Source organism: Saccostrea cucullata, unplaced genomic scaffold (genome assembly GCF_032062105.1).
Source record: "Saccostrea cucullata isolate Sc308-1 unplaced genomic scaffold, CSIRO_AGI_Scuc_v1 ctg1149, whole genome shotgun sequence".
NCBI classification, from domain to species: Eukaryota; Metazoa; Mollusca; class Bivalvia; order Ostreida; family Ostreidae; genus Saccostrea; species Saccostrea cuccullata.
This window is the reverse complement of record NW_026935988.1, coordinates 569,273-577,648: the sequence shown is the minus strand read 5'-3', so window position 1 is coordinate 577,648 and position 8,376 is coordinate 569,273. Positions and strand designations below refer to the sequence as shown.

At 34.5% G+C, this 8,376-nt stretch overlaps 1 pseudogene; it reads right to left on the bottom strand.

Annotated features, from left to right (window-relative positions):
- Positions 1-1,221: 1,221 nt before the first annotated feature.
- On the bottom strand, positions 1,222-1,997 carry LOC134244408 (osteocalcin 2-like; annotated as a pseudogene).
- Between the last annotated feature and the right edge of the window lie 6,379 nt (positions 1,998-8,376).

The window sequence follows — 8,376 nt, the reverse complement described above, 5'->3', positions numbered from 1 at the left end:
TATTAGTTCTTGTTTCGAATCCTCGTCTAATTGTACATAATGATCGTGACTCCCTCCCGTATGTAGGGCTTTTGTTTTTAGTAGCTGGAGACTTCTGTAATGGAGAGGTGAGGGTAGAACCGCTTGATTTGTAGCCGTTAGACGGCCTATTAATTGGGCCAGATCTCGCGCTGAGACAGACTGACGACTCGCAAGATCTAAGCAGTTCTGTTTTATCTTTATCACCTTGTCTTTTGGGAGAGAGAGGGTCATTGTCTCCGAACTTACAGTGAATCCCAGAAATTCCGTTACATGCAAAGGGACTCAAACGGATTTCTTCTGATTGTTCAAAACCCTATATTTTCTAAGAGGTAAACAGCTGTTGATAGATCTGATTGAATTCCTGTGAGAGTTTGGTTCATAATCAGAATGTCATCTAGATAAATCACCAGACGTATACCCAAACGACGTAAAATTGCTATCGGAATTTTCATTATCTTTGTAAAACTCGCGGTGCTATTGCAATCCCGAATGGAAGGGAGGTAAACTCCATAATTTTGTTTTTTCAAAAAAAAAATTCAGAAATTTGCGAAATTCCTCTTCCACGTTTATTGTCAAATACGCGTCTTTTAGATCTAGTTTTACTAACCAATTTCCCTCTTCCATGAGATCTCTCAACAACTGTATCCCTCCATTTCTGAAGTGTTTGTAAGGGAGAAAACTGTTGAGATTTCCTAGATTTATTACAGGTCTTAACTCGCCCCCTTCTTGGGTACCAAGAAAACGTTGCTGTAAAGTGAATCGCTCGTGGGAGTTGTCTCCCGTACTGCATATTCTGACACTAACTTTTTTATTTCGGCATCTATCAAACTCTGTTCCTCTGTTTTGAATTTTGAAGGAACATGCATTTGTCTCGGAAAAGGATTTGACAAAAGGGGAAGTTTTATCCCTTCGACTGTAGGATCCAAGGATCCTGTGTTCTTACTTTCCAGTTCTGAATGAAATATTTTACACACACCCCTACAGGCACTGACTGAGGGACATCTAACGTATTTGGGAACAGAAATTTTGACAGATTCCGATCGATCCCTGATAATTCTATCTGTGTGTGAGTCACCTGATTCATTGAGTGTTTGGTTTCTTGGGAGGCGCTGTATATTTCTGATTCGCTCCCTGTCCCCTGTACTTGGGGTACGGTGTGTATCTCTGATTCTGAGTGAACTGCCTTCTGTCTGTCTGTCTTCAACCCCCATACTGGAGGCTTGATGAGGGTCTCTGAAAGAAAACTGAAATTCTCTCTGCCACACTCCATAAAACAGAAAGAGACCCTAAAGCATCAAGAATTCTCATCTGTGTGTTAACTTTATTTTTTTTCTAATTTGCCGTTCCATTTTTTCCCTTCGAAATAAATTTTCTTGAAAAATCTGTCCAAAGACAAACACTGAAGCTTTTTCGAATGAGGTATTGAACAAAATTTTGCAACATTTGGCCTTTCTTTTTATTTAATCTTTTTTTGCATACTTGCTTACAAATTTAAGTATCTTTCTCGATATTTTTGGTTTAGATTTAGAGCTATCATTAGGACTCAAAACCAAATCAGAATCAGACTCTGACTCAGAACTAGGAGCTTGAGGAGGAGCTAAAGGAACTAGAACTAGAGGTTCGGGAGCAATAATCATTAGAGGACCTACTCTTTCTACGTTCTTTAGTCGCTAAAGTGTTCTGTTAGAAACCTCGCCAGACTTACTCTTCTCTTTCCGAATTTCCTCTGACGACCACTTCCGCCGAAAATTATCCTCTGTTTTATCCGCTACCGAGACATGTTCATTTTGAGAGTCCTCTGACTCATCTACCTCACTCTTATCACTCCCCTCCGCCTCTGCGGGTGAGCTTTCTTGTTCATTTCTATCACGACGTTGCCTGTCCAGGACTCGGCGAACGAAGTTGGGCATTGACCATTTGAACGCAAAACACGTGTGCTCACTTAGCAAGCTGTATTGAAAGTCATCAATTTTATCTATTGAACACATAGGTTTATCTGGGGCATGCGTAGTAGGTCTCATACCTGAGTACTTTTTTTCTATTTATATGTATTCATACTTTAAAGAGCTGTATTTCAAGTGTTGAATGGAAGGTCCATGCATTCTTATATCTCGGGAAATATTTGAAATATAATTTATGCAAAGTCTTATGCCTGAAAAGAAGAAAACACTTGCTGTTGCCTTCAACTCGACCTTCAGATATTTCAACGACGTATTGTCAATTAACAATCGTAATTTCCATTCCTACGTCGAAACGATATATCCAGGAGAGCTTGAGATAAAAGATAACACAGAGTTTGACACATCTGTTTCATCTTCGGATATTTTACTTGAAAAAGACGTTAATGGTAACCTAACAACCAAGTTATATGATAAACATGATGACTTTAACTTTTCTATCGTCAACTTCCCTTACTTATGCAGCAATATACCTTCATCACCTGCATACAGGAGTGCATATATCTCAGTTGACTCGATACGCAAGAGCAATTATTCACAAGCAAGTTGATTAAACAAGAATATCAGCAGTCTCGTTTAAAGACAACATTTCGTAAGTTCTATGGTCGATACAATGACCTTCTCAGCAAATTCAATTTTTCATTGAATCATTTTTTTAAACCAATTGTTAGTCCATTTTTTACACTGAATTGACGACGGATTTTTCCGTTATTCCCTAATCATGACAAGTAGCACACGGCGGGCGTGACCAGTAAGCAGGGGATTCTCACTCTTCCATGGCACCTGATCCCACCTCTGATGTTTCGGAGGTCCGTGTTTGCTCTGCTCCTATTTTGTGTTGTTTTATGAACTTTGATATTGAATACTGCTCTTAATCTCCACATCCGTCTTCTAAAACAATCAATACATTCATTACATTCTATTTAATAATTGAAAATATTTAAACTTGATATTTAGTTAACATTTCACATTCAAGATCAGAACATTTTTATCACAAAAATACACAAGTTACATGTAATGTTTATACATTTCTTATTTGAAAATAAAACTATGAATACGAAAAAAGTTTTTAAAAACACATTAACAATTCATCAGCACACAACAAAATGTACTGTATAAAATCAAACATATATTTTATGAAAAATCTCGTGCATAAATAGCATAGAGATAATGTTTTGTTCTTACATGTGACAAGAAGTAAACGACATTGATATGTTATTTACACAAAGGTAATCTGTCATATAGACTTAAAATGAAAATCCCTGATAAAAATAACCAAATGATAAATGTCTATGAACAATCCGTCAAAATTATATTTATTTTATATCAGATCAGAAACATAGATTAAAATATCTAAAGATTTAACTAAATTTCTTCCCAACAGAAGGATAAACTTTAAAGACTGTGCAGTTCAATGCCAAAATTTACGTAAGCAAAGGCTATAATTCTATCGATATATTTTCTATGTGCACAAGCTAAATCGATCACCGAAAATACTGTATTGAATACTTGTTTATAGTGTAAATAAAACAATTATTATATAAATTGCTAATTTTGTTCATTTTTCATACATGAAAAGCAAGTAGGGCAAGTCATTTTATATTTATGTAGCGATAGATATTATTGCGCCGTGTGATAAGGTCACGTATTGACCTATGACCTATGAATGCCTTCATAAAGATAAGAAGATGTTAGCTCTCTGCATTTTTATATATGTGACGCGCCAAGCAAAAACCTCCCTTATGTCTGTTATGACGTAACGTCAAAAGACGCGTCTAAAGTCAACAAGGTAAATGCGACGTTAAAACGTCTCCTTGCGAGAAACTCTCGGCAATAGAACAGGTGGATGCTGTTTTATTTATACACTGACAGATTCTTGGGTGTAATTTGATGTAGTTTATTTATAAAAAAAAAATTATTCTCCGTCAAGTGGCTGTGTGATATATCACTAAAATGTTATAATTAATACAAATTGTAACAAATTCATACTATTTGTTTGAACAGCTTTAAAACATTCCAACCTAATAATATTTTGTGCATGGTTTATCTACATGTACAAACAAAGATTCTGGATTCCTGAAAACAACATGATTTCGGTCATGTATAAAATCGCTGAATCAGGCTGTTGCATGTATATGTAATAACGTCTCCGGTGCTCATCACATTCAGCCCTTTTTAAAACATCAATGCAGTATGAGAGTATAAATTTAACGTTTAAGAGGTTAAAGACTTTCTGTTTTATGATTTTATTTTAACCTTTACAATTAAGGATTATATAAACTACAGTAATTATTTCTCTTACAAAGACTTTAATACAAACATTAACATCTACCTTGGAAAATAATAATCTTGTTTCCCTCTGTTGAATCGCAATTAAATGAATATGTATATGCTTTTCAAATTTTTAAAATTTGCTACCAGTTACACGTAATTTATTAAATGTAAACATGTAACTAACGTTTACAATGTTAATAAATTTTTCCTGCAAAAGTTGCATTGAACATGTACATGTATTGGCAGTTTAATTAGTACGGTACAAATCTGCTCAAAACATTGGCGTCGGAAGCAAATTGAAAGTGGGGGGGTTAGGTACAAGGAATTTTTAAACCTTCAAAAAGACCTGACAAGCAAGAAAAAGGAAATGTGCATTGGTTAAACACGAAAATCCAATTACGTTGGGGGCCGGGAGGTTTAGGTTCAAACTCCAAACCTTTTTTTTTCCAAACACTCCAATTTCCCAATTTTAAGCCTATATTGCAACATGTTTATGGAAAGTGGGGGGGGGGGGGCTTAGCCTACGCAGCAATGTTCAATGTCTGTACTAAGTATATCTTAAGGGGGCTAATCCGCTCTTACCTCCCCCCCAGGGTTCCGACGCTTATGCAAAATATATTAATCCGTGGTTATATGCCTATATATTTGTTCAAGATATATGGAAGTAGGAGGATATAAATACATGTATCTGAATCTATTATACTTAGGTCAATGATCAAATCGCTCTATATTGTATGATGAACGATTTATCGAACATAAAGAAAGTTCGCCCGCGTGGCGCAGTGGTTAGAGCGTCTGCTTTAGAGTCGCGAAGTAAGGAGTCAATCCTTACGTCGCGGGTTCGAATCCCACTGCGGGACGTGGTCCTTCGGATGAGACCGTATAAACCGTGGCCCCTTGTCGCAGTAGGTGCTGGCACGAAAAAGATCCCTCACTGCTCAAAGGCCCTGGGTGCCCAGCATAGGACAAAATTTCTAGCCCTCCACCGACAAGTGGTGGCGTCTCCATATGAATGAATTATTCTCGAGAGGGACGTTAAAACAACAAACAATCAATCAATCAAACAATCGAACATAAAAAATACATGTTGGTCGGCTTGAATATTGCGTGCTTGATCAACTAACCCGGCCCTTTCATATATATACATCTTCTCGTGTAAAAAAATGTATAAATTACAACAATTAATTATTTTTTAAAAAATAACAAAAGTTACAGCGTAAGATTGTACATGTGTGCCTTGTTCTTGTTTAATTAATTCAGGTAATCAATTAAGCGTGAATGTCCATAGCTGAGACATGCCCCCCCCTCCCGTTTACGGTGATCGAAGAATATTACATGCAAAAATGTTTTACCCGTTCTCTTACTTTCTGTTGCTATTTTTAACATGCATGTTTTAACCAATGCTAAAATGTAACTAGCATTTAAGATGACTTAAATAAATTATAATGTGTGCATGTACTTTCTCAGGAAGGTAACAGTGAAGCTTAGTATAAGCCTTACATTCTAGTCCTAGAAATGAAGTTGTGGATTGTACCTGTCACGTGTGGGATTCATATGAAATTTATATTCTGGTATTGTGTTTTGTTATTCGGCTTATATACAATCATCGGTTCAAAATTAATTCATGATTAGCTCAGTCACTGTCTAGAACTTCTTTTTTTAAAGATAAATACTTTTATAGTGAAACAGAGAAAATTACGTGCCTCTGCTTAATTGGGATCGAACCCGAGGCCTCTGTGCTTTACCGAATAAGCTTAAGGGTTATCCCACTAGCCTAAGCTAGTAGGAAGCCGTACGTGTGTCGTTTGTACTTGTATGTTGGATTTTTTTTATCCAAATGTTGCTAATTTTCTTTTACTATTGCAGTAATGTAGATTTCTACCATTTTACTGCATTAAAAAGGCATAAATTGGAAGAAATCCCAGAAGAAGAAAATATTTTTTTTATTTTGTCTTGAGTTTTGTCCCTTGACGATCATTTCGGTCCACCCCCACCCCCCTCCCGTCATTCGTTTCTGAAAGATATACTTTAGAAAGTTTATTTTCTATTATTACAATTAAAAAATACTTAATTGTTGATTCTTTTAAGGAAATCAAATCAAAGATTTAATAATAATAAATATCATCAAACTATATTATGAAGCTCTACGTCATTTTACGATTTTACGTTAAAAAAATTCATGCAGTTACGCAAGCGTACACTGTACGTCAAAGTAAATATTCCGTCTTTGTCATGCGATTTTTTATAAATTTATGTACAGAAATATATGTCATGCTATACATCAAACGAAAGAGAAAGAAAAACTCTACAAGAATCATTAAAAATCTAAAAATGTCAAAATTCTTCGTTAAGGGAGGTTTTGCTTGGCGCGTCACATATTAAAGAGATACCATAAATGTATTATGTTTCAAAAATAAACAACAATGTTAGAAAATTCTCAAGGAAGTAAACTTTTAGTTGGTCACGTGATCAGATCCCATGAAGTCCCCATTAATTGCACGAACGGGTCGCCGTATTGCTAAATTGTGACCTAGAAGCCGTTCAGTCCAGAAGAAACAACGATTGCTGCTGTTTCATAAGTTCTAAAAATACCCCGGGTATTCGAAGACAAAAGCGGTGGTATCGCCTGTTTTAGTTTACATAATTCCCAAGGAATTTTAGGTCAAAAAGGTTAGTGGGGTTTTAGGCTAAATATAGTATTCAAAACATTATTTACATCGAAAAACTATTTATTGTACATCTAGTGATTAAAAAATATCCAAATTGTGTATCATTTTATTTTTAAAATCATTATTAACTTGGAAATATTCCAAAACAAGTTGCAGCATAACAGAATATGTAGAGAAAATATCAACTCACGCTGTGATTCGATTGCTCTATGACCTCTGACCCCCAAATAAAATTCATACAGAATAGAGCATATTTTCTCTTAAATAAGTTCATTAAAAAAGATATATGCAATTGAAAAATTGGGAAAGGAACTTAGTTGGTCACGTGATCAAATCCTGTTAAACCCAAAAGCCTTCTCAGTAGATTTGATCACGTACAAACTATTTCATATCCAAGTAAACTTTTTAACATTGTTGTTTATTACCTATATTTACATTCGAGACGAAAGAATATCAAGTAACCGCATTTATTACACAAACGGGCCGCCATATTGCTATGTTGTGGCGCGCAATGACCTAATAGGTCTAGAAGTTATTTGGTTTTAAAGTTTGTGTCGCTCCAACATTTGATTATTTACAATGATGTTCAAGTTTAGTAATTCTGTGTTTATAATGTAAGAACAATGATCCCTACTGAGAATTATCTTATTATTTTATGAATTATTAATATATTTGAGGTCAAAAGATGTGATATCCCCCGTTTTTATTAACATAACTTCAAAGGAGTTTTGGTTTAAAGAGGTAAGTATGATTTTAGGCTATAATTATAGTATTTAAAAAATCCTTCTTTTTTTATTTTTTTTTTATTGATATAGCACTTTCACATGTACATTTATGGTAATTTCATCATCTTATTGTATGCACTAACATCAGATCTACACACAACACATAATTATACTAATAAAATGTGAAACTTGTTTTTAAGACAAAAAAAAACAGCAAAAAAAGGTGGGGTCAGCAAGAAAAAACAATTCTTCTATCACAGATAATAACACAAAGAATTTATAAAATCGCTCAAATAAGTTATATGGTGTATATATACATGTATATGTAACTCTTTTCCTTACAATGCATCACAAATTCTTTGCCAATGTTTTTCATATTCCTCATATCTACAACTCTTCATCAGTATACAATTTTCAATAAAACTTCTATCGATAATCCTCTTAAAAATAGCTTAAGCATCTATTTTTTGGAACATTCTTTTATTTCCTAGTGAAAATAAATTGTTTAACAATAAGTATTAAAAGGTTTTGAAATCTATAAACATTCATATTTTCATAATTACCAAATAGTATTTCTTGTCTGTCAAAACCATACTGAATATTAAACTTATTTAAAATCCATTCTTCAATAGTATATTAAAGTTCTTTTACATGGAAACATTCAACAAACTAGAAAACTGACCAGTCTGTAAGGGCCCCGCCATGGGGTAGAATTATAAGGGTGCAGCT